Source organism: Adiantum capillus-veneris, chromosome 15 (assembly GCF_014529385.1).
Source record: "Adiantum capillus-veneris isolate H3 chromosome 15, ASM1452938v2, whole genome shotgun sequence".
In the NCBI taxonomy this organism is placed as follows: Eukaryota; Viridiplantae; Streptophyta; class Polypodiopsida; order Polypodiales; family Pteridaceae; genus Adiantum; species Adiantum capillus-veneris.
In genome coordinates this window covers 53,415,921-53,443,145 of record NC_140945.1, presented here as the reverse complement: position 1 = coordinate 53,443,145, position 27,225 = coordinate 53,415,921, and the positions used below count along the sequence as shown (strand labels likewise).

Genomic DNA, 27,225 nt, shown 5'->3' with positions numbered 1-27,225 from the left:
GGGACGATTACAGCGAGTTGCAGTAGAGGCCCCGCAGGTAGCAGAGTGTTGTTTCCAGCGGATCCAAGTTGTGGGCATGTGTGGGAGGACTTGCGTTACAGACCCTGACCCAGCATCTCTGGAGACTGGACACTGGAGGCTTTGGGCTTGGGAGCGTTGTCCACTGGCACGAGTACAGTGGGATCCTGGTGAGTGGCTATGGAGGGACCCCTTCTCTTCTGCAGACCACCCAGGAGTCCCCTTCTTTCAGTACACTGTTCGGCTTGGACGTCATATACTTGCAGCACAGAGAGAGGCCCGCCCCGTTGCAGCACGTCATTGGCAGGAGGAGGGCCTCACAGTCGAGTTCTTGGCAGCCTTTTGGCAGAGGCTGTGGGACTCCAGACAGTCGAGGCGCGTCACTTTGTTTCAGTGGCTGGTTGCACAGAAAGCTACAGCAGTAGGGAGTTGGCTTGTGCATAGTGGTCTCTTGGCCGCATGTGCAGCCTGCGACCAGTTGGTGGAGAGTCAGCGCCATTGTCTTTGGGACTGTCCCTCGGCCCAGCAGGTGTGGCTACGAGTTCTTCGGCTGATGCCTACTCTCTCCACGGCTAGACAGTACACTTGGGGGGCAGCGGCTTGGTCCACTCTCACGGGCCGGGCACTTCAATGTGAGCTATCTTCCACCAGCAGGATGATAGTGATTCAGGGGGGGCGACCTACACTCCAGCCTGCTACTACAGAGCTTACTCCACAGGAGTGGTGCAGTGAGAGAGAGGAGTGTTGGGAGCTCATCAATGGCCTGACACTTTGGTTCATCTGGCGGGCCCGCTGTTTTCGCATTTTTGAGGCTCGCTCTGTTCCACCGGCAGAGACTGTTTGTGACTTTTGGCTAAAGCTGATCCATACTCTCAGAGGACAGCTTGAGGGACTACAGGGCAGCTCCGACCGCATGCGGGAGCGCCGCGAGGCTTTCCTTGGACTCTAGCGCCCTCGGCCTTTTTACACCATTGTCCAGGGGGTGCTCAGATGGCACTACCGACCACTTGTGTGGCTCTTCCCTCCTCCCATCTCTTGATTTAGCCTCATTGTATATATGTTGTTCTTTCATTGGGAGAGTCTCCCCACCATGTTTGTTGTAGCCCTCTCTTGCAGAGGTGGTTGTAGCCCTACGGGCAGTTTTCATTAACTAATAGAAGGATCTTTTTCTCAAAAAAAAAAAATCTCTTGCTGATGCAATGATGTGCGTATTTGACCAAGACCAATAGCACATCGTATCCCATAGGATTATTGAGTGTTATATAGGCCAGTATGGGCACATATTCATCCTCTGTTAGTTGGTGCAGATGCTCTCTATAGAAAGCCATCTTCGTGTCCAACTCTTATATCGGCTGTATCCATGTGCTTCTAGTATCTAGCTGAATCAAATCCTGACGTATAAGTCTAGTGATCTCTGTATGAGGGTGCATCCAAGGAGTATTGGAATGGAGGCAGTCTATTCACGCTGGAGCCATGTGACTGAAACCATCATGTCATCTACCCATACCAGCATGTGGTGTCCCTCCTGTAGCGCTAGCTGTCGGGATAACTCAAGGGCTAGCCGAGCATATCTGTCTTTGGGGAGTTCCCATAAATTATGCATGAAGCAAGCTGACCTAGTAAGGGCCTCGACTACAAGAGGGGGGGCAGCTAGCTCGGCTCGAATAATCTCATGTGGCATTGAGGCCTTAGCCCGAATCAACCGAGAGATCATAGAGACTAGAGGCTCTCCATACATCTCCATCCATCAGTGCCACTAGATTTGCCATGGCGGTCCATTGAAGCCACTAGAGTGTCAAAAAGCCACAACTTTGTTCCGGGTTCGTGAAACTAAACCTACGAACACATCTTCTCCAATCCTCCTATGGTTGCATAAGCTCTCGTCAATCTAGTCTCTGTTGCTCTCCTCAATAAAAACACCCGTCCACCGAAGACTACCCCAAGATAGGTGTATGCATCTGTATTATGTATACGCCACCGTCTCCTGGCCATGTGTAAAAGTGGGTGTTGATGTTAAACACCATAACCTTGGTTTTTCCCATGTTAACATACACACACACACAGATAGATAGATAGATAGATAGATAGATAGAGAGAGAGAGAGAGAGAGAGAGAGAGAGAGAGAGAGAGAGAGAGAGAGAGAGAGAGAGAGAGATTTTATTTTCGTCCTCGGAGGTCAAATATGACCTATGAGACCAAAGTTACATGTGATGTAGTATGTGTATGGCTAATGAGTAACTCTCGATGCTCCAAAATTGTGGTGATGAGAGTCGCAATGGAGAGCCCTGGAGAGGAAAGTGTGTAGGTCTAAGTCATGGCTGAAAATGTGAGAGAAGCAAGTTCGGATGTGACCAAAAGCTGAGCACTCTAGTAGTGTGTGGGACTTAGGCTCTTGAACTTGCAGTGAGCATAATGTGCACAATCGATTTGACTCTTCTCCATTGCCCCATGGCCTGTCTCGCATCGAAGGAAATGGGAGCTATGCCGAATGGTTGCGATAGTGCGTATGTCGACAAGGGGATAGGCTCAAGGATGTTAGTGTGAGTACGGTTTCCTCTCTCAGTGAAGAACATGATTTTGTAGTTGGAGGCAATATGGGTGGTGTAATATATAAAGCGTGACCCACCAGATTTCTCCCAAGCCGTAATACATTGGCATTCTAGAAAAGCTTCATTCACTTTGGGAGTCAATTGAAGCATCATGTAGCAAGTGTAATGTATCTCATCTCCCAAAAAACTTCTTTATGTCTTGCATCCATCCCGTGCTCAAGACCTTGCTTTTATGTGTCTCTTGAACTTTTTTGCTTGCTTCCCATGCAATTGTAGGAAGTCGATGTGAGGGGTTTTTACACATCTTTATTATGTACTCCACAACCCTTTCCATGTCCATAACCTCAATTGGAAGAGATCCCGACTCAAGAAGTAGGAGCATATATAAAGTAGGAGCATGTATGGTGATTGTGTTTTAACTTGGAGAAAGTTTGTAAGAAAACGCTTTTGGACATTCTCAAACTCTTTCCAAGTAGACTTTAAGATGCTCCCGCCCCACATTTAACTCCATAAAGAAGAACCGGTGTCACCAATGCATCAAAAAGGTACTTCTTGAGAACCCACACTTCATGTTTCCCGCATTACACATGTTCTCAAATGCATAATATGCTCTCTTTCCCGCTTTCAAACAACGCATAGCACATTCATGCCACTTGTGATTGGAGGAACCTCAAGGCCAAGATACTTAGAGCTCTCAACAACTTCAAGTGTCTCATTGTTGTACACAATGCATGGCTTCTCCTTGTGGTTGGTTTTCACAAGCATAACCTTTTTTTTGGATTTATTCACAATCAACCCACTATGCAAGCAAAAGGTTCTCAAGGACAACCATAAGCTTTTGTGCATCTTCTAAAGTATATGCTAGAAGCACTACATCATCCGCTTACAACAAAAGCATGATTACTGCATTGCAAATAATGACCTCTTCAATGCCTTCTTCTTGTATAAAGTGAAGTACCATTTGTTCCAATTGATCAAAGCATAGACCAAAGAGAGTCGGTGACAACGCATCCTTGTTTAACTCCAATAGTGTTTACAAAAATTTCTGAAATTCCTCTTCCCATGCGCAATTGACACATCACCTTTTCATAGATTCGAGAAACCGCAAGCATAAACTCACTTGGCACTTGAAGTTCTTCCATTCTTCTCCACAAATTGTTCCGTGGAATCATATCAAAGGCTTTCTTAAAGTCCACAAAACAACAATACAATCTCTTGCCTTTCAACCGCCTTTCCTCCATGAGAACACGAAGAGTGACAAGATGTTCAATTGTGTTATGGGATCGACGAAAACCCGCTTGTCCTTTTGCACGCTTGTCATTCTCTTCAACCCAATCACTCAATTTTATTTCCATTATGCACCCAAACAACTTTGCCGTAAGAGACTCGATCATTACAGTCCGGTGTTGTTTACAATCTTTACATCCCCTGCTTTATGCAAAGGCTTAACCCAATTAGTACTCCCATCATAAGGCATACCATGTTGAAGTGCAAGGTTGAACATATCACATATCCACTCATGGATAAAATCTCCCGTCCATTTGATCATCTCCGGCTTGATACCTTGAAGATCTCCCGGCCAACTTTTCAAGCCCACCGCATACATCTTCAATAGTGAAAAAAGAGGGCATACATGGGAGTGAACCATAAAATGACATTTTTTCGACATTTGGTTGCTCATATAATTCACATATCCACAAGGCTCAAGTTACAAAAATTCTCAATCCACTTGCCCCTCAAGTTTCTCCAAAATCTTCCACATGCACGTATCTTTTCTTGGACTTGAGAAAGTTGTTGCTTTACTTCCCATCTTCTTCTCTTCTTTTGAATCAATGTTTTGTATGTATGCAAATGACTTTGATAGTTGTCTTTGTCCATAGTTGCATCAAGCTTTATCAAGGACTTTTGAGCATCTTGACATTCTTTATCAAACCACCTTTTGCGTGATCTATCTTTGTTAATATTATGGAGATGCTTTATGGCAAAACATTCTTTGGCACAAGAACTAATAACTTGCTTGAAAGCTTACCATTTGGGTTCCATCGGTGCGTTATATTGAAGCTTTGTCCCATAACTTTTGCTGAACCATATTCCATGTACATTGGTGTCCGTTTGAAATCCATACATAGTAATAACTTCTCTTTGCTTTGGCTAAGATTATCATGCTTAGTTGCTTCTCCACATGCAAGGTCAATACATAAGTTCCGATGGTGTGATTCCAGGATCCATTGACCAAACATAAAACTCTTTATGCGATACATGATGGCTTCGAAGATCAGCATATAGTCAAATCATAATGTTCTCTACATGCAAATCCATTGGTTTCACTCGACAAAGATACACCATTGGCAATGAGCATATCTGTGTTATTACACGTGTAAAAGTAACTTTCCATGGTGATCCGGCTCTTTGTCGTCCATTAAAGTACGATCATACAAGTGAACTTCCTCCAACTCCCTTGAAATGTATAGCATATCAAATTGTGATCATATTGCAATGTTTTTATGTAAGCATTCATATTCCCAGATACAATAACATCACCTTCGTCTTTGAAATAAGCGATGTCCTCTTCTAAATCAAAAAATGGCTGATCTCTGTCCATGCAAGCATAAGAGGGGGAATCATGATGAGGATAACAACCGGCTACAAAAATGGGTGCTCTTTTTTGTGTCATAATTTTCAGCCATACATAACGTTTGTACTTGTCATCTTTCACAATGATACAAAATCTTTCAATACTTTCTTAACCATACATGCTACCCCTTCTTGCTCTCTTCGTTGCTTGAGATTCTTTGACCACATCAATGAATGTACATTGTAATTCTTCAAGCCGTGTATCACGCTTCCAAGTTTCAATAATAAGTACAACGTTTGCTTTGCTTGTTAGTTCATCAATGCCAATCCTCCCATTCATGGTTATCCATTGCAATTCCAAAAGCATATTTTCAATTGTAACTCGGCCTCATAGGTCGTGCATCCCTATTTGCTCGAGGGACTTGCCTCCTCCTTGGGTACATTTTCTTTGTGACAGAGCTCCTTGTTTTTCTTATTCTTTTCCTCGTATGCTTTGCGACGCATATTATGTTGTTTAATAGTGCGATCTTCACATACAAAACATTTTGTATCCCTCAAATAGATCCAACTATTATCAAGGATAATCTTTCGTTTGGTCTCATCCGGCATGGTGCATACAATTGACTGTTCTCCCGAGCGAGGAGCTCCTTGCTTACCTACTCCATGTGCTCCATAGAGCATAACTCCGGACATGCCAATGTAGGTTATGAAGAAATCTTTGATAACAATGGCAAGAGAAAGAGGCGTTTCTAACTTCTCTTCGAGAATTCCACAAATAACAATGTTCTTGGAACGCCGGTCCCGTTCCTTCAACTCATCCACATCCACATTCTCAACATTCTTTGTTTGAGCCATAGCTTGCATGAGTGAGGAATTAAGAACCACATTGTTACCACATACATCAACCCAGAACTTGTTTGTGCATACATTTTTCATGTCGCATACATCCCGCTCATGGTGTCAAATTTCTCCTTTTTCAATACATGGTCATGCTCTACTTTGCTCATGCGCTCCTTCAAAGCATTCAAGTCCACAAGAGAGTGTTTACATTCCTTGACTTCCTCTTCAAGTTGCATCAAACGTGTCGTTTGCATCTCAAGTGTCTTCTTAAGATTCTCATTCTTAACCACAAGTATCCTTAGCGTGCCATTCTTCATTGCAAGTGCCCGTAAGTCTTCGCCTTGTTTGTTTACGATCTCTTGCAACGATACCAAGTATGCCATGATCATGGTTTCCGATGTTGTTGGTTAAGTGGTTGTGTTGCTATCTCCACACTTAGGAGATTTGGAATCATTTCATCACAACCCTTGCGAGTGCCGGAAGACATTGCATGTAAAATAAGAGATGAAAGTCAACTTTCTTGAACATGTTCACTTCAGAAATGTTGCTACAGAAAAGCCTTTCATAACTCTGAAAATTTATGTCTCTACATCAATGCGTAGAGGGCGTTGTGCTCTTTGATTGAGGCTATAGATCACCCAAATTGGAGTTCGGATGAAGAAGTTTTGATAAAAAAAAGTGAATTGTTATCTACTAGGTCAAAAAACGGCTGCACGAGAGAGAGAGAGAGAGAGAGAGAGAGAGAGGAGGAGGAGGAGGAAGAGGAATAGGAGAAGAAGAGTATTTTAACCTCGAAGGAAACTATCCCAAGAGACCTTAAAGAGAGAGAGAGAGAGAGAGAGAGAGAGAGAGAGAGAGAGAGAGAGAGAAGCTCTCTCCGTTTTTCTCTCCCAAAATCTCGCTCTGATTGCTCCAATCGCTTCAAGAGCGAGCGTTCTTAGAAAGGCGGCATCTAGAGAATATTCCAAAAAAGCTCACTCCGGAGCTAAAAAAGGTGCTTGAAACCTCAATTCCCATTGAAGGGAAGCGTAAGATGAGAGCACACTCTTTGGATGAGGATGCATCTCTTTCTGTGATCTTCTTTCCCACTCTCCAAGCTTTGGAATGTGTCGGAGACGTGATCCGCATCATTTTCAAGAGCTCTTTCACTTCCACCTTTATATTATCTTGGTCTATAAGACCAGATATTCTGACCTGAATGGCTCAAGTTTTCTTCTAATGTGATCGGAACAGCTTAGACAGTTGACATGAGGCAGGCTCCTGATGGTAACAAGAGAGAATATATATATGCGGATGAGATGCACAGTTTATATATGGACTCCTTGGATGCTGAGTTTGACTCTGATATGTTGTATGACGATTTTATGCAAAGCAGGGAGAAATGGTTTGATACTCTAATTTCAAAAGAAAGCTTCCATCTATTGTGTCCTTGCTCAAGAAGTTCTTAGAAAAGGGAATCATAATCTTTTTCTGTGGTTGTATGCCATCAGCTCTGATGTAGCTCAATGGATTCAATCTAAAGTGGGGGGCTCTTTCGTGGGCGGAGTGCATTTTGCAGCTCGGGGGTTGCATGATGTATTGCTTTTTGATGCTAAATATATCAAAATTATGCTTGAAGCCTCTCCTTTAATGTTTGTTCTACAATTGGTACATGTACTTCCATGGCCCCCAACCAAGCAAGCATCTTTGTCCGGTCTAGGTTGAGATAGTTGATTTTTCCAAGTACCTAAGGGAACAATTACTTGAAATTGCAGCTTCTTTGGGAAAGGTTGTGTGTCCACCTCAGCAGATAGGAGACAAAAATAGGTTTTGTATTTTATGGGACACTGATAAGGACCGTTCACGTGTGCTAGCCATTGAGGTGGAAAATGTAGTGGGAAGTTTTTGCTAGTGCCTGTTTCGCATGTCATAAGTTTGGACACATGGCTTCTGAATGCCCCATAGTTTTACACCCTCCTCCACGTGGTATTGTGCTCCCTACCGCAGCAAAGAGTGACTTCACTCAAGATAAGGAGAATATAAAACAATTCCCTTGCAATGGACAGGTAGATAAGGATAAAGGCAAGGCAAAAATGGTTTCTTCCTCTGCTCTTGCAGGTGTTTCCACTTCTTCTCAAATAGATAAAGGGAAAGAAAAGTAGGAATGGAAATTTTCAAAGGCGGTTGTGATGCCTTGTTGACAGTCTACTTTGTCAAGAAACTGGGTAGCTGCTACTTTGAGTTCTTTTTTCGTTTTCACCTCGGTTGGAAAGTTATGGTTGGTCTTTGAGGCATGGATTTGGGCTCTACTTTGTCAACAAACTGGACAGCTTCTACTTTGAGTTCTCCTTTCATTTCTACCTTGGTTGGAAATTTATGATCGGTGCTTTAGGCATGGATTTGGGCTCTAAATTATAGGATACTCCAATGCATGAGGGTCAGTGTTCGGAGCCTGATCACATGGAGGACATGGTGGAGACTTTACACATACACACACACACACACATATTGTCAGATTATTGGTCTTTGAAAGCCTTGTTAATACACTTCCCCCAACTTCATTGTAGTAAATCTCGTTTAGCTTGGATTAGTGATCCTTTGGGAGAGTGTCAAATTTTGCTTTACAAGGGTTTTAATGGTGCAGTGGATTGACGCTACCCTTTTTACCACACGACATGATGGCAAGATTTCTCTTCTGTCTGCTCATCTAAACTCAGCCATCTGTCCGCTGTGGCGCACTCTCATTGGGTAGTAAAAGAATCACATATCTGGATGCACGGTTCACCTTTCTCAAGAACCACCGATGCAACCATGGAAATAATTGAAAATCATTTTATTTAAATTTCCTAGAGAATTCACTGCTTTCCCCCAAGAAAAATGCATTATTTTGTTAGTTTTCTTCAGGAAGACATTGTAATTTCACTAGGATTTTGGTCATTTTAGCCCTTGAAAATCACACAGATGGTTGATTTTAAGTGTATGCCATCTATGACATCATTAGGATAGGATAGAGAACATAAGTTTGAGAGCAGCTATTTACTCTCTTTCACTCGTCAAGTGGGTTATTCAAAAAAATGCTTAACCTTAGGGAATCAATACTCGGAAAAAACATAGGTTTTGTGTAATCACACCTTCAAATTTTGAAATTTACATTTAAAAATGAACTTTGGAGGTGGGAAAAACCTACAAATTTTCGGGGAGTTAAGTTTTTTTTCTTTGAAATACCCTTAAAATTAAGCTAAAAACCTTAGTTTTTGCACTTATAGGTTTTCTTAAAGTTCTTGGAAATAAGTTTATTTCGAGCACTGCAAGGAATTTGGGTGTTCCTCTCAGGCTGTCTCAACTCTATTTACGGGAAGCATAAGGGAGGGATCTAAGGCCCCTATTAAAACCTGGCAGTGACAACAATCCCACGCTGTAGATCTTGTCGGCTAAAGTAATTTGCCCATCAGTGTTCGGGAAAAATCATTTTTCCAAACATATAAAATTCCTTTTCTTGATTTTGTCAAGAGGAAATTTTAGAAAATTAGGTCATTTTTTTGCGATTTACACTATTTTTCTCTATTTTGGGACGGAATTTCTCCTTTCCCCTTGCCCTCAACCGTCATTTTTGAAATTGAAAACGGCACGATATTAAGCTGAGACACATTTTTCCCGAGCACTGTTGCCCATGCAACCTTTCCCAAGTCAGAAGGGAACGCAAAGCCACATACATGAAGTAAATGCACACGGGTCACACGGGTAAGGCATGTCTGTGAAAACTTTAGGGGGTGGGCTATTTGACACCTCCTTTTTTGGAGGGGATCTTCGGTCCCAGATAATTGTTGATAGTGGGCCATTCGATCCATTTGGAGGAAAAGATATGAGTTGGGTGGGATTTGACCTTAGGAAATCCCCACCACACGGCGAATGCCTTCCCACTACGTTTGTGCATGTGTTTTGTTAGGCAAGGAAAATAGTAGGATTATATTGCGAAGTATCAGCCGCTGAGATCCTAGTTCACACCGAGTTCACTTCGTGTTTACAACGAGTTCGCACCACCATAATATAGTACACATGTTGTGCAGAGTTCACATCTAGTATACATGCAAGCTCACAACGAGTTCACATTTGTCCGAGTTTACACCTAGTTTACATCAAGTTCACATTTGAGATCAACAGTTGTGATCTTCGCCGACAAGCGACGCTGATTTTCAACCGTAGATCCCCTCTAAAATTGAGGTATCGATTAGTGACAAGGAGGGGTGGGGTCATTGTTTGGGGAAAGTGTGCCTCAACTTAGCCTTGAGCCGGTTGAAAAACCAAATGAGCTAGTTGAAGAGAGGGGGAGAAGGAGAAAATATGCTTGGAAAGTTTAAGTAAATAGAGTTAAATTGCTAAAATACTGGCTTTGTAAAATTTCCTCTTTGAATCTATCCTAAAGGGAATTTTGTATGTTTGTGAAATTGATTTTTCTCGAGCATCGTGGGGCCCTCAGATTCCATTTGTACCCAAGATTACTTCATCATGGAATCTCCACCATAGATCTTGATGGACCCCATAATGGTTAAAGTTATGGCATCTCAAGTGAATTGCCCAATGTGATCCCATTATTTATTTTGACTTTTAGGTATTTATTTTACTTATTTGTCAAAGTCTGGGTAGGGCAATTTACTTAGGTGGGTATATATGCAACCCATTGCCCCCATTGTATAATCATCAGTTATTCATTGCTCTCTCTCTCCCCCCCCCCCCCCTCCAATGGTCTTTATGCTTCCGCATTGTTGACTTTGACATGGTATCAGAGCCTCGGTGGAGCAAGGCAATTTGAAGAGAACCTGTGAAGAACTCCTCCCTTGTTGGCCTCTTCTTCCCCCTCCTCTGATAGCGTTTTAAAACGCTGGAGTAGCCGGCGCCACTCCCCCCCCCCCCCCCCGCATGCTGCTGTTGGTGCAGGAAGCCTTAGTGTTAGCGTTTTTGCTTTAACACGCTACTGGGCATGCTCATGATGGCAAGCTGATGTGGACCTTTAGGCAGCAAGGGTTTCCCTTAGCGACGATAGCCATCTAACCTCCTCTGCGCGCAGCATTTTAAATGCTCTCGGAAGATCTCTTGGTGACGACGGTGACGACGGTAGGCAGCAAGGGTTTCCCTTAGCGACGATAGCCATCTAACCTCCTCTGCGCGCAGCGTTTTAAACGCTCTCGGAAGATCTCTTGGTGACGACGGTGACACTTCCCCATTGCCGATTGCATTCTAAGACGCTCGTCCCCCCGCCTTCTTCCTCCTGGCGGGTGCCTCTTGTGGCTTGGTGTGGCACTTTAAAACGTTGCAGGCATCATAGCTTTGGGAGTCTCGACCAAGAGAGGGGTATTGTAGAAGGTTCCATTTTTGGCTTTGGGAAGTGAAAAGGCGTCTTGCGAGGGCAACTGAAATTGAGTTTTTTGGAGCGACTTGGATTATTAGAGCCTTTTGGAGTGCGAGAAGGACAACCCATTGATGTGAGAACGACGACATTCATGACCGACACCAACTCATGGCTTTGGAAAGTGGATCAACCAACGCTTAGTCATCGGCCTGCTCAACCATAGTTCTCAATGAAACCAACAAATTGTTTGGCTCGAGATTGTGAAGCCAAAAGCAAATGCACGAGTTTGCTAGAGGACAAGGCAAAGGCAAGCTTAATAAGGACGGAGTACCATAACTTTTAGCTGCCTTGGTACCCGCAAGGTCCGACAATTGCTATTATTAATGTGACACGACGCTTTGTTTGGCTCGGGAGTTTGAAGCCAAAGGCAAAAGGAGAAACTCACAATAGGACAAAGGCAAAGGCAAGTTGGACTGAGATAACGGTGGTATATTGACAAAGGAGATCGACATGGCACACGACCATAGTGGCCACGACGCCAGATTTCTAGTTAGGAGGCAGTTGTCGCCACTAGCCTCGGCTAGAGAGAGGCTTGTGAGTGGAAGAGAGGGACAGAAGTGCTCCCTATAAATAAGTTGGACCCTTGTGTTGAAGTTTGTCACTGATGTTTGACGCGTGGGTCGGAGTTCAAGGCAGATGCATCTGGCAGGGAACCAATCGGACGTATCTGGATGAGTGCACCAATCCATTGTTGTTGGCCAGATCCTGGATTGTGTTTCAAAGTTCATTATCTTGGAGTATTTGGATGTGATGTGTTAACAATTCAGGAATGGTGATTCTTGGACGTAGTGTGGTCTACAGATCAATTTCTACAAGGCAACCGCTGCTCAAGATGGCATTCTGCTAAGATACAAAGTTGAGGGTAGCATAACCCGACTACTGGGGTGTCCATGGTAGCTTCTTCATCGACTTGGTCTCACCATTTATGTCCCATGGCATCTCAAATGAACTGCCCAGTGTGATCCCGTTATTTATTTTGGCTCACAGGTATTTATTTTACTTATTTTTCAAAGTCTAGGTAAGGCAATTTACTTAGGTGGTATATATGCAACCCATTGCCCCCATTGTATAATCATCAGTTATTCATTGCCAAGGAGGACTCTCTCTCTCTCTCTCTCTCTCTCTCTCTCTCTCTCTCTCTCTCTCTCGCATTCTCCCCATGGTCTCTACACTTCTGCATTGCTGACTTCGACATAATGCCCCCCCTCTTGCCCATGGTAATTAATGTTGAGGGGGTGTTCCAGCTTGACAAGTTAATTTTTGGAGGTACATGATGCTATTAGAGAGAATGAAGCAGGTGCACAACTTTCTCACTTAGATTCTTGTGTGTGTGTTTGTTGATGTTAGCATGGTCACCATGAAACGCATTTCAGTGGCTATGGAGAGGTGAATTGTTTAGTCTTGAAATGTGTTGCTGATTGCTGATCAAGTGAAACAATGATGTTTCATAACAACAAGCCACCATACTTTTAGGGCCTCTCAGAATCCATCTATTAATATTTCGGTTCTACATTTCACTATGGTCTATCAATGGATTGAAAGGTTTTGTAGTTAAACAACATGTTTTGAGCGTGTGAGATTTTGGCCTCGAAATGTTCCGCATTGACATTATCATTTAGTAGTAACCACTTTTAGCGGTAACCTATTGCTTCCCAATTTCATGATTGTAATCACAGTTCAACTTCGCAAAACTATAAGTGGGAGATGATAGCCATCTTAAGTTAAAAACACATATTCTTCAATGTAATGGGATGACATTGGACAAGAATGTGGCATTGAGATCAACTTGTAAATGATTTTACAGTGCCAAAACGCAAAATCTATGGTTTATGAACTGATTCTTCAATTGTTCATTACTTAATTGGTTCCTAAATTCATGCATTGCCAATCTTGATGAATATTTTTTTGGTTTTTGCAGTTGCCTTTATGTGGTTTTGCTAGCAAGATGATTAGTCAATTCTTGTCGGCACCATGAACCATACAAGCTTAGAGATGTAACAAATATTTCTTGCTAATGTGTCTTGTCAATAAAGCCTTCCTTTCCTTGTAACTTGCAATGCCTCTCTTTGTATAGAAGCTGGAATCTGGACTAGTACAAATTGCTGTGCGTTTTTTTGGCATGGGCTTGAAATCAAGTTACATATTGTTTTGGTACTGCGAATGGTGCTACACAAGTCATCCATGGTATACACAGATAAGTGCCTATTGGCTCTTGCGGATATCGAATGCAACACAAGTGACAAAATCTTGATTTGAATAATATCAGCATATATTTGGTATGTGTTCTCCGAGTAGATTTGATTATTGATGGCCTTGGTGCATTTATCTGAATGTTTTTTCAAATTTTTCCTTTTTAGAATGCTAGAACTTTAATACAACACTGGTTTGAAAATTTCAAACCCTTCCCAATTAACTCACTTGCCACACTTACACAGGAGCTTCCATGTTTGACGGAGTAGCTTTATGTGGCTTGAGTGTGATGGTCTTGAAGACACCATCTGCTTATACTAAGAGTCATGACCATTAAACAACAAGGCCTTCCTATGATTATTTAGATATTCTTAGGAGTTCCATATATATTGTAAGGTGTCCACCAAATGTACTATCTGAAACCAAAAGACCAGCAGTGAGGAATGATTCATATGGAAGCAAGCATGAAGTTTGACATCTAAATGCAAAGGGACAAATGGACCCATAGCAAGTGCAGCCCTTACATTCACAGGAACACCTTAGCAAATTGAGGAATATCCTTCACCCAGATGGACATAGCAAGTCCAGCCCTCATCGTCTATGTTGGAAGCATCCAACACAAATCATTTTTCATTCTCTCCATGAGCACATTTTTCATTCACTATGTATAAATAGATGGGGTTTTCCTGAATTTCAATTTGTATTTTCTATTTTATTTTGCCCACCTTGGGAAACCGACCATTTATTTTAAAAACCTTAAGCATGTAAGTGAAGTGTAGGTTATGTGAAAGGGAAGAGATCATTTTGTGAGGATAATTCCTCCCCCCTCCCCCCCTCCTTCCGAAGTAGAGAAAGAGGAGGCAACTATGGAAATGGAAGCTTGGAGCTTCATCTACTCGTTTCACAAATCAATAGTGAAGTCCTCTTGCTTCTCTTTTTCTTTTCATCAAGTTGTGTATTAGTGTCTTAATGTGTGTAGGTAAGAAGTAATTACTCTCTAATATCTCGACTACCTATTGCATGCTTGAAAGTGGTGTTGTGTGATTTAACTAGTATGTAGAGTAGGATTCGTGGTTACTTCACTCTAATTTGAACCCTATAAGTTTGGTTGAGTTTGTGATTAGGATGTGCTCCACGAGGATTAGTAGCGAATGCAACAATTAGCATGATGTCATAAGCATAAAAGTTAACGTATGTGTGACCATTGATCTCTTTCTATCTTAGACAATTTTCAATTATTTTTTCAGTTTTTCTCAACTCAGCTCTTACACACACATTCATGCGATGCTTCCATACCCTAATCGGTTGCTATCATCTCTGGAATGACATTTTTGTTGACTCATTGAAGTTAAGTTACAAGTGGAGCCAACAACTCATGCCATTGTCGAAAAGATGATAAGCTAGAGGAAATTTTTTGAGTAAAAATAGGTGTTTAGAAGTAGATTTAGGTATAGAAATTTCTAAAAATTTTAAAACTAATAATCGATTTGTGACTAAGTGATTAAAAATTTGTGTGCTTATCTATGTCTAATTAGAGGCTTCAACATCACTCTTTTGAAAGAATAGTGCAAACAATTTATATAGATTTGAGTGTAATTAAGAACTTTTTGGGTCATATTTTTGCTGACTTATTAACTATAATTTCTAATTTTTTAATTTAAAAAACATGGAACATAGAAAAAATTGATGTGTGCATTGCAAGGTCGTGATTTTTCACCAATTTTAGTATTTATTAGATTCCCAAGTACAAAATTTTAATTTTTACAATTGTTTACATATTTTCTAAAAAAATAATTTAAAAAATCTACACCTCCACAACCATCCACATTTTCTTTGGTTTTTTTGTTCATTTCTTGCATATTCTTTTGATTTTTCTCTTATTCTTTGGTTTTCTTTGCAAATTTGTGCATTAAAAAGAAAAAACTTTTACTCGTTTCTTTGTTTTATTTTTAAAAACCAAAAGAACTCTCCCCTGAAAAGCTTTTTCAAAGATTTTTTTAAATACAAGATACAAAAACAAATACTAGGGGTTTGATAAACCAAAAAAAGAAACTAAAAAAACAAAACCAATAAAATAAAAAATAAAATGCATGCACACCATTCAATTAGCTCTCTCTCTCTCTCTCTCTCTCTCTCTCTCTCTCTCTCTCTCTCTACCCCATTTCCCTCTCCATTTGCATTGTCGACGGTCCTATTCCTCCTCCTCTCCTACCTTCCCTCTCTCTTTTCTATTGCGCATGCCCCATATTGGCCACCATCTTTCTCCCACTTTTTTTGTCCCATGTCATTTTTCTGAACCCCCAACTCCTTTCGGTTTTTAGTTTTGATTGGCTTTACATACTTTGCTTAAATTTCATTTCAATTTTTTAGTTCATTCCATCCCATCTACATTCATTTTAAATTTTATTTGATCACTATTTTGTTTACATTTCGTTATAGTTTCATTTCCATCTCATGTAAAATTTTATTAAACAAACACCAAAAAATATTAAAATCTTTAACAAATCAAATAAGTAAAAGAAAATCCATCCCAAAAAGACAAAAACAATAAAAATTCTCCCAAAAAAATCCAAATAAAAATCCTAAGAAAAGGAAAAAAAGAAAGTCTACAAAAAAATCACAAAAATTTGTAAATCAAATAAAGTTTCAATAAAAAGAGAAAAATAAAGTTTCTTAGAAAATTAATAAAAGTAAAAATTATTTTTTGTGTTTCTTTCTTTTGATCCTTCCACCTTCCTCTCATCCTTATCACACATCCCGTTCATGGACACATACGCATCATTATACACAGCTAGATTAGATATGTCGTCAGAGTCTGATTTTGTCAGATTACGTTCGATTGAATCGGGTTTGAGCTTGCCCGTATGCATGGATGCTACTCTTACATAGATTTTAATTTTGGCCAACATTCTATCATTGATAAGTCAATTCACATGTATTATTCCATGTAAATTACATGCTTGACCACATTTAACTCCGATTTGCTATAGAGATTCATTTGTGGCCTTGATATTGACCACATTATGCTGTTTAGACCCATTCACACGCAAGATTTTGACTTGGCCTGATTTTTGTTGTTGATCACACTCTTGTGCACGATTAGAGTCCGATTTGGTACTTTGATCACACGCTTATTGATTTAGTGTTGATCACACACTTATGTATGATTAGAGCCCAAATTATTATGTTGACTAATATTTGTTTGGGACTTGGACCTAGAGACAATTTTAAAAGCAGTTCACATGCAATGATCCCAGAGTAGTGCTTAGCTAGCCCTTCAATTACCAAATTACTCCTACCTAGTGCACTTGCATATTGACCTCGTTGATGCCAGATTTGACTTTGATTGACACACTTTGGTAATCATGGATCCTGAGGCCCTATTGGAAATGCTATTGTTGGTTGATGGTGAGTTAAACAAATTGCATATATACATACATATAGATACCTAGCAGAGGTATATCTAGATCCAACCCATAGATCGTCAATCACTTAGTTTCCAGATGCTTAAAGCCCGAGCACACCCAACATTGTCAGATTACCTTCTCGATGGTTTTGGTACATTGTATAGACACATGAAAGAGGATAGATAATAGAGTATCATATTAAATCTTCAAAGATCACAGAAACATCCTTGAGCTCCCACAAACTGTATCTTTGCACTCATTTGACACTAAACTCTCACATGTTGATGAGGATCGGAGAATGTACATGTGAGAGATAGCTAGACCTGAAGAGTACACTTCCTATGACACAGCTAATGCCATCCTATCAGATTCCTTATGAGGTATCTATAGGGGCATTCATGAAAAGGCTACCTATACGTTGTTGTATGGATGGAGCTATTCCCCTTCTTGGAGTAGGGATGTTGAGCCTATATTGGACCCGATGACCATCTCCCCTACACAGCCAACATGATTAAATCACCTTGAGGATTCACATTATCCAAATCGTTAGGAGATAGACCTTGGTTGACATCATAGCATAAGCAAGGGCTGATATGGACCGACGATAGCAGACCATGGGACATTTTGAGCCACCCATGAGCCTTATGGTATATCTTGTTAGAGATCCTCGTGATAAGATTTATAGGGACACATATGGTACTAGATATTTCTTGATGATTGGATTGCCCTATTCTCCACAACATGACCAGGATCCTCTAGTGATGACTACAGAGACATCTATTAGACAGACTTTGCCTATTGCCCTTTGTAATTTGGATTGGTCGATAGATGCCTCAAGCCTCATTATGAGCTTGAGGATGCTCTGTACATTTCTTCAAGGTTATAATACGTACAGACACTCATAATTGTGAGTTTGGCAAAATAAAATAAAATTTATAGGAAAGGTCCTTGGATGGATAAAGTAAAAGAAAGTTTTCTTTTTTTTCTTGAATATGGTGGTTTTTACCATGAATGCATTTTGGAATGGATAGGCCTCATGATTTTTTCTCTTGTTTTTGGCATGCTAAAGGCCTTAATATCCATATGTGTGAAGATCGTCCCTCCAAAGAGCCTCAAAAGTCTTGAACAGAAAGAAGTCATGTCCTTTCAAATGCTATTTTCCAAAGGTGCATTCATTTTGTTAGCATGCTGAAAAAGGCTTTAGAGAACAAAGGAATAAAGATTGTATTCATAGAAGTTTGATCCATGATGTAAAGGATTGGTTCAATAATATTCTTAAAACTTCTAATTTATATAAAGTCCTTTTATTTAAGGACTTCACAAAAGATTCATTTTATTAAATTGTTTAATTATTCTATGTGCTTATTGAATCTATTTTTCATGAAGGCATTAAAAGATACTTTTATTTTACTTTTTCAATATGTCTTCGTATTTTATTATCTTTTTTATGATTTTATTTCATTTTTTGATGATAATGTGCAATGTGCACCTTTCACCTTATTATTTAATTGAAGCCTTTTTCAATATATATCCATTCATGATTAATAGATATATTATGAATAATATAATATATATTTTTATTTTATTACTCTATTTTTTTCGAATGATAATATGAAATGTGCACCTTTCACCTTATTTAAGTGGGACCTTTTAATATATTTACCACTCACTATATGTGGGTTTGGAAAAAAAAAAAGATATTAGAAACACTATAAACTTTTATTCACTCACTTAAATACTTTCAATATTGGGGAACAAATGTTATTCACCCTGTTTATCTAATGTGTACATGGTTTATTTTTTGAGATAATGAAAAAGAGTTAAATAGCTAAATATTAAAGTACCTTTTCTATTACACAGTAGCTTGTTCTCGAGGCTTTGTAGCATCTATATTCAAATTTGTTCTCCAGTCCTCAACAACCTCGCCACACCATTGAAATTTGAAGTTAGTAGTGTGTCAATCAAAATATATTGTAGAATATAGATAGAGACATAATCACTGTTGCAACTAAGCACATATCTTCTCAAGTTGGAATCTTATTCACAACTAGATCATGAAAGAATCTTATCTCTCCATAAACAAAAGAGAAAAGATGTCTAGCACACCAAAGAAGTTAGTCATACTCATTGGGTGTTCAACAAGAGATCTCCTACTTTAAGGCACTCTTAGGTTATTCATGTCATCTTATGAATTAGTTTCTTGATAGCTAGACCATGCCTACTTGCTACTACAAAAAGCGTAATCTATATTGCTACACCTTGTGCATAGAGCCAATATTGTAAAGCGCTTGTCATTGTAGACATATACAATGATTACAAGACAATTTACCAGCTTCAATTCTTCCTCAACAGAGTAGTTGATGTTATAGCGGATGTGTAAACAATGATTTTGTGGAATGCATTTCACCATATTGGCACACCATGCATGCATATTAGAAAAATAAAGTGATAAGCCATTGGCTCAATGATGGTCTCACACAATGTGAGTCAATGTCATACATATGTTGTATGATGTTTATTGGCATCGATACATCAGAGCTCGTCATTGCCAAAAGTAATTGTGAGCTTATAACCTGTGATTACACATTTTCTAAACCTATGTGCCATCATCCTTGATCCTAATCCAATGGATAGTATTTTTCCATGGAATAGAAGCCTTACTTTGGACTAATTCTGTCAAAGCACTAATTATGTCAAAGCACTTTGCTATGCATAGTAGGGAAACCTTTTTTAAATGAAAAATTAAACACAAAAAAACAAGTAGAACTTGAAGTTGCTTAACCTTGTCGTCAGTCTGAGAACAATTGCTTTTACTTGAAGTTGGCTCATAGCCATGTATGCTAAGAAATTTAGAGCTATCATGATGTACCTTGCATGCCCTCGTGGCTTGGTTCATATCGACTTCTAGGAAAAAAAATCAAGTAGACATGTTGCCAAGTTTTCCAAGTTTGTATGCTAATAGCATATTCCAAACTTTATAAACTTCTATGGAAATATCCAAAAGTGAAGACTTGCTTCGCATAAGTTCATTGAAAAGGTGAGACAAGACGCAATGTGAGTGCTCATAGCTAACCGATGCTCTTGTTGACACACAATGTCAAAGCAAAATGGAATTGTTGTTGTCAATCTTTCATAGAGAATCGGTCTTACTGAATCATGCAAATTATTGAGAATCATGAGATTGCCCAATATTACAAGAGATAGCTCCTAAAGCTTAGCTACCAAATGTCATCTAACTGCCAAACGTTTCTTGTCAAAGCAACGTTTGCTTGTCAAGTTGGCATTGTATAAAATCATGCAAGATGGAATAAGTCCAAAATTGAAACTTAAGTACATTCAAAATAAGTTTAACATTTGATGCCAAGGGCGGTGGTTACAAAAAATTGGTAAGTATCTTAAATTCAATTCTCAAATCTAAGATTGAGGGGTTTAACACATGCAAATCTCCACCCAAACGCACTATATATAGGCCCTTGGCTTGTCAAATATAGCCCCCCTAAACCACATGAGCATCCTAGCGCTTGGCCTACTACTCAAACCTACCTTAGGCCTGACATGTATTAGGAGAAGATTACAAAAAAAGGATGAAGCTACAACTAATTTAGAGATCAAGGATGTACATGGTTTACCTTGAAGCTAGCTTCAATCTTGGTGAGCATCCTTTTGGAATTAGTTTTGGTGCATGGGCCTGATTTCCCCATAGATTGTCAATGGATTTTGCTATCAACGAGCACACTGAGAGAGAGAGAGAGAGAGAGAGAGAGAGAGAGAGAGAGAGAGAGAGAGAGAGAGAGAGAGAGAGAGAGAGATTTATGTTACAAGAGAAAGCAAGAAGAATAGCATATTACAAAATACTTGATCAAGTTGACAAGAAGAAGAAGAAGGAGAAGAGGGGATTGCCAGAAGAGAGGGGATTACAAGCCCATTGACACAAGAAAAAGGATCCTATTGCAACCAAGAAGGATTTTTGGATGAAGACGATGATGAGGACTTGTGTGTGAAGATAAGGAGTGAGTGGACATTTTGCTCAACTCTCTGTTATCTTACTGGAAGGATTCATTGGCATTTACATGGCAACAAGAATATTTTGAGTCTTTGTAAAACTGTAGGGAATGAACTCCTCTCCATACAAATATATAGTTCTAGAAAAACAATCAGGCTTAATTCTTGAGATGATAAGCTGACTGACTCCACCACTAGAGGTGATAAAAGTGACCAAGGGAGGGACACCTTCCTAAGGGATTATTGAAAATGTAGAGGATAGTGCCAACTCCATCACATATGTGCGTATCGTTTTTCTTTTCTCGATGGGCAAAAGCATACCTATGATGTCCATTGTCAGCCTATATATAGCACGATTGGCTAGAGATTTGCATCTGCCAGTCTCCTTAGTCTCAGAATACAAGTGCTTTGATACACGCCACAGTCCCTTGCAAAGAGTACAAAACACCACACCTTTGTAGTGAGAGTAGATGAACAAGTCGTTACCTCTTTCCGATAGACGATATATTTACACACCTAAGCATGCATAGACTGCCTAGAGATGTTCACCTATAATAATAGCAAATACGTTCAAAGTTCCATAGTTCGTTGAGTAACAAAGTGCTTGCCTCCCATCAGGTAGGATTTGGCTTTCCGAAAGAAGCTATGTAGAAAGTAAGATTCAAGATCATAGCAGGCTTCATTCCTAATGTTTTGATTATCATGGGATTAGGAGATAGCCATGCACTTTAGCCCCCAAGGAATGAATAACTTTCTAGAATTTTGATATATGTCAAGTCTTAAGAAATTGAATACGATTGGGACATTCAAGTTGACCAAGGAAATCCTCAGCTTTAGAACAACATCCCCGCAAGTATAATAAAGATGGAGCTAATGTCCATATGTAGGGTAATGTTATTGAAACAAGGTGAAAAATCACGATGGCCTACAAAATGGGTCATAGAGAGAGAGAGAGAGAGAGAGAGAGAGAGAGAGAGAGAGAGAGAGAGAGAGAGAGTTTACTTAATTGTACATAAGGACAACCAATTCTTTTTGCATCACCTTGTATATATATATATATGGAGAGACAAAGAGAGAATAAAAAATGGCCTTTACTTTCAATATCACATATCAAGACAACTAATTTTTGTCACATCACAATCATTATTAAACTCTTGGTCCGCTTAAGAGGCCTCAACATAAATCCTGCTTTGGCCAAAAATTCCTCCAATGTCATTTTAGATAACAAGGGCCATAGGCATTGAGAATGGTTTTTTCACCCAGGTGAAAAAGATACAGAGGAGACATGAAACCATTCAAACAAGGAGTTGACCAATTTATCCTTACTCACAAGATCTATTGATGTCAAAAGGCCTTGGTGTTTTTTAAACAATTACCCAAATCTCAGGGAGATAAGAAAATAGATAGCAAAAACTTGCTTCAATAGTGATCATCAAAGGGAGCTAGAACATGGAGAGCTAGTTGAACGACAAAGGTAAGGAGAGGTCCACCAGAATAGGAAGAATTCCAGATATTTGTATATATTTAGTCTTCAATGGTATATGTATATCCCATTGCTTCAATAGTATACATATAAACCATTGAAGATGAACGAAACGAGAAACCCTAGCTTTTCTCCCTTACATTTCTCTTTCTTTTCCAAAAAGGCCTTTCTAACCACAGAACTTACAATCTCATCAAGTAGGGCTATGATGATGGTTTTACTACAAAAATTGTGTGGTACCTAAGAGGATTGTAATCCCCAGACGGTTAATGATTTATACTAGGGCCAACAACTACCATATGCATAGTAGGAGATAGTCTCTCTCTATATATATATGTGTCCATGAAACTTTGTTTAGCGGATATATGAGCGGCTAGGAGGAGGTTGGTTGGAGTCATTGGATTGTGTGGGCTCGTGTGTGTGTGTGTGTGTGTGTGTGTGTGTGTGTGTGTGTGTGAGAGAGAGAGAGAGAGAGAGAGAGAGAGAGAGAGAGAGTATGATGAGGCTTTGAATCTCTAGTTGCAAACCATGGTGGAGTAGTATTGTTAAGGATATATTGCACGAAGGAAAACTCTCTCTTCTTCCTCAGTTTCTTAGCTAGAGGCACCAACAAAAGGTTTGTAGGAAGGGGGAGGGGAGGGGGGGGGGGGTTTGCACACAAAAGCCATGTATGAGAAAAAAACATAGGTAGAATGGCCATAATAAGGCCTTAAGATAATAACTTTTATACTATATATAATGTAGCTTAAACTTTTCAAGGAAGGAGAAACCCTCCATGTGTCACTCATTCCTTCACTTCAAGAAAACCTGACAAAATGTCACATTTTTCAAAAGCTTTGAATCTCAATAACTGTGAACCTTTTCAATCTTCAATTCTTAACATTTTAAAAGTTAAAAAGAAAAACGATTGAATGTACTTTTTCAATTTCAACTTACTTTTCCTTGATTGAAGAGTGGCTCAACTTTGCTTTTGGAAAGCCAATAGTCATAAAATTTTAAAATTTAAAAAGTTGTTCGTATGTACACTAGCACACATTTGCCGGTTTACTTCAAAGTAAATTTGGAATTTAACTAGGATTTTTTAATTAATACACTAAACTCCAATTTTAGTCGAACATTGGTCTCGATTAATCCCAAAATGGAAAGGCGTATGTGTGTGTGTGTGTGTGTGTGAGAGAGAGAGAGAGAGAGAGAGAGAGGTCTCAAAGAGAGTGCCAAAAAAAAAAGTTCTTGATCTAATTAATGTTAAAGTAAATCTATCTATACTATTCTTTATTGAGCTTGAGAAAGTTTCAAGCGATGGAGACTATCACGCGTCATCAAATCACTTCACTCTTGAATGTGCATGCGCAACCTATATTAATGCGTGCATGCGTGTGTGTGTGTGTGTGTGTGTGTGAGAGAGAGAGAGAGAGAGAGAGAGAGAGAGGGAGGGAGAGAGAGAGAGAGAGAGTGTGTGTGTGTGTGTGTGTGTGTGTGTGAGAGAGAGAGAGAGAGAGAGAGAGAGAGAGAGAGGGAGGACACCTCCACGCATCGCATGTTGGGAGGAGCCTATAGCATTTCAAGGTGGCATCAAGCGTGTGTAGCTAGTCGCAATTGTGTTGCCTATCCAACACAAAAATGGCACAATCTCCCGCTCGACGTTTAGCTAGAAACGACAGCCCACATATATGATGTATCTATGAGGGCCAATACTTCTCTGCTTCTCTCGTAAATCTCTATACACAACTCCCTCCACTTTGCCCCTGTGTGTGTGTGTGTGTGTGTGTGTGTGTGTTGAGTAGGTTTTGTGAGGATGCTCGAGTTGCTCTCCTCCGCTCCTTTCCTTCAAGGGAATCCTGTCAAGCCCTGATATTGATGATCAGTATGAGTTATGATTCTAGAGATTTCATTTCAAGCTATCTTCCATATGGCTAACAAGGTATGATTTTTTTAGAGCGAAGAAAAAAACGAGCGAGTCCCTCAATAAAGCTATTTGTGAATTAGAGAGATTTGCAAATGTGATAAGGGAAAACATGCATAATAAGTATAATAATATTGTGATAAGTGATCAACTACTTGTCCTCTTGAGGGTGAACAAAACTTACTTGTCTATGCGGTTCTCTTAGATGGAAGAGGATGAGAGGGTAGGTGGATCGGCAAGATTTACCAAAAAGGACGGAGGGATATCTATGAACGATGCTCCCCGTAACTGCAGATCATGTAACTCTCTCTCTCTCTCTCTCTCTCTCTCTCTCTCTCTCTCTCTCAAGGACATGACCTCTACCCATATCAATCCACCAAGGAAAATGCCCAAGATCCTAGAGGTGATGAATGGCTAATGGATACATGCATCCCTCACCGTTGTTGGCATTAGTCCGCAAGCACATGCATAGCTGCTACAATGTGGCTCATGCTCAAAAGATGAGCAAAGTATCTGCAATAGGAAGTATAATAGCATTCTCAAAGCAAGTATGAACATATACAACTCTCAAGTGAAAGATAGAGACGACTCAGCTATCACCTATAAACTAATCGTTGAGATGTCAGGTAGTACTACTCGATTTTCTTCATAGCTTGTAGCACCACATCCTTTGTTTTATTTTTAAGTGCCAGTTGAAGTGGGAAAAAGATATTTTTAACCCTCCAACAATATCTCATGGTGGAGCTAGGTGGGATATCAATCCTTCTAGGCACATGAAGATAGTCAACAAGGAGCTGGATGGGGACCCGTTTACGAAGCTCTTCAGTTTCTCCAATATGCTTGAGTCTTTTTTTTCATATAAGAGGTGTTTCGCATGGGAGGGGGTTGGCCCTCGTTTTACAAAATGGGAAGGGGTTTGCATGTCCAAGCAGGGGTTAACCATGCATAGTTCGTGTAACTCAACCCAAATAGGTAGAGTCTATCAAACATCATCGGCTAAATATTCCAGAAACACATGCCAGACATGAATTGTGGACATTGACAATGTTAATTACTACACAGGGAGCCAAGTTGAAGAGGCACAAGTTTTGACCTTGAAAACTAATGTGAAACCCTTGTTGTGCAAAACACCTCTAATGTGATCTAGTTTGATCAAGAAAAAAATTAAATTAAAAAAACCAAAAATTACTGCAACACTGTCCGGATCCATCGTCTCGCTGGTGGTGGTGCCACCCCATGCTAGAACTGGTATGTGCCATTGCGGATTGGTTTGGACTAGGCGACAATATAGATTCCTACGGCCTACTCAAGGACGCAAGTAGAAGTCTTTATAAACTACATAGGAGGTCGATGGTGCAAATTACAAATGTCTTTTAAGTCTTAATCAATTAGTTTTTAAGATTCCGCACAATCCAATGTTCATGAAAAATGTGTCTCATGTTAATATCGTTCCGTTTTCGGTTTCAAAAATGCCAGTAGAGGGCAAGCACAAAAGGAGAAACTTTGCCTCAAAATAGAAAAATAGCTTTAAAAAAGCAAAAAAATAGAAAAAATTTCCTCTTGGCAAATTGTAGAAAAGGATCAATTTGTATGTTTGAGAAACGATAGACTTATTCAGAAGCAAAATCCGCCTCCCTCCTGTCTATATTTGCCTCAGCTAATGACGCAACTATTGCTTAGCAACCTAGAGGCTGGACTCATAGTGCTGAGAGGAACTCTCTCTCTCTCTCTCTCTCTCTCCACCCTTGCAGATGCGATTTCTCCCCTGCGTCTATCATCATCCTTGCACACTCTCTCTCTCTCTCTCTCTCTCTCTCTCTCTCTCTCTCTCTCTCTTTCTGTGCCTTCGATGTCTCTGCTTCGCATTGCTTTTCTTCTCGACTCTGATTTGACTTGCCATTCACCGGGTTTCCATCATCCATCACGGGCCTCCTCTGGTTCAGGAGCATCATCATGATAATCATCTTCATGGTCATTAAGTTTCTGCTGCTCAAGCTAGGAGAAGAGGCTTCTGCGATACAAAAACGTGGAAGAAGAAGAAGCCGTCTGCGCAGTGCGAGCTACATATATAAAGAAAGAGCTGGAAAAGTTAAAAGTTGGAGGAAGAAATGGGAGATGAGAGGGACGGCGAGGAGGGTGGTGAGCGTGATATGCGAGGGAGACGGACGGCCACCGAGACCATGCCAATAGTGACACAGAACGAGAGCTTCGGCCAGTTCTACGCTCCTTTCCAGCTTGGTACACCGCCCAGCTGATGTTTCTCAAGTGCGCCTCGATTGCGGGGATCCTACAGGAGATACGTCAACGTAGCTGTGTTAACACTACACACTAGACTAGACTGAGCGAGAGAGAGAGAGAGAGAGAGAGAGAGAGAGAGAGAGCCTCACAAACACACCTCTCCTATGATCAGCAGGCTACCTTATACGCGCGCCGGCTCAGAAGCAAAATCTGCTATGCTCTCGACTCATAGCTGTTTTGGCATGCTGGCCGCCCTGCGAGGGCTGGATACCACGCACCGTAGGCAACAGCATGAGGCGCTGCACGAGGCCCATGAGGCGCGCGACGTCGAGAAGGAAGAGGAGAGAGACCTGTCGGAACCAGTCCGTGCCGGCGCGGACTGGTTCCGACAGGTTTCTTTTCGACAAGTTTTAAAAGGAAAAGCCTCAGTGTAGCGATTTCATAAAAACAAGAGCGCCTCACACACACACCTCTGCTATGATCAGCAGGCTACCTTATACGCCGGCTCAGAAGCAAAATCCGCTACGCTCTCGACTCATAGCTGTTTTGGCATGTTGGCCACCCTACGAGAGTTGGATACCACACACCGTAGACAACAGCATGAGGTGCTGCAGAGGGCCATGAGGCGCGTGACG

General features: G+C 40.4%; 1 long non-coding RNA gene across 2 annotated transcripts in view; it reads left to right on the top strand.

Moving 5' to 3' along the window:
• LOC147440673 (uncharacterized) overlaps positions 1–14,396 on the top strand; it is a 104,652-nt gene extending 90,256 nt beyond the window's left edge. Inside the window, exons 3-4 of one of the 2 annotated variants that reach the window (XR_015184352.1) lie at positions 13,286–13,643; positions 13,803–14,396. This is a non-coding gene — a long non-coding RNA (uncharacterized LOC147440673). Of the gene's footprint in view, positions 1–13,285; positions 13,647–13,802 lie in introns of those variants that run through there. The other variant, XR_015184353.1, reaches the window with a different exon arrangement.
• Positions 14,397–27,225: the final 12,829 nt, after the last annotated feature.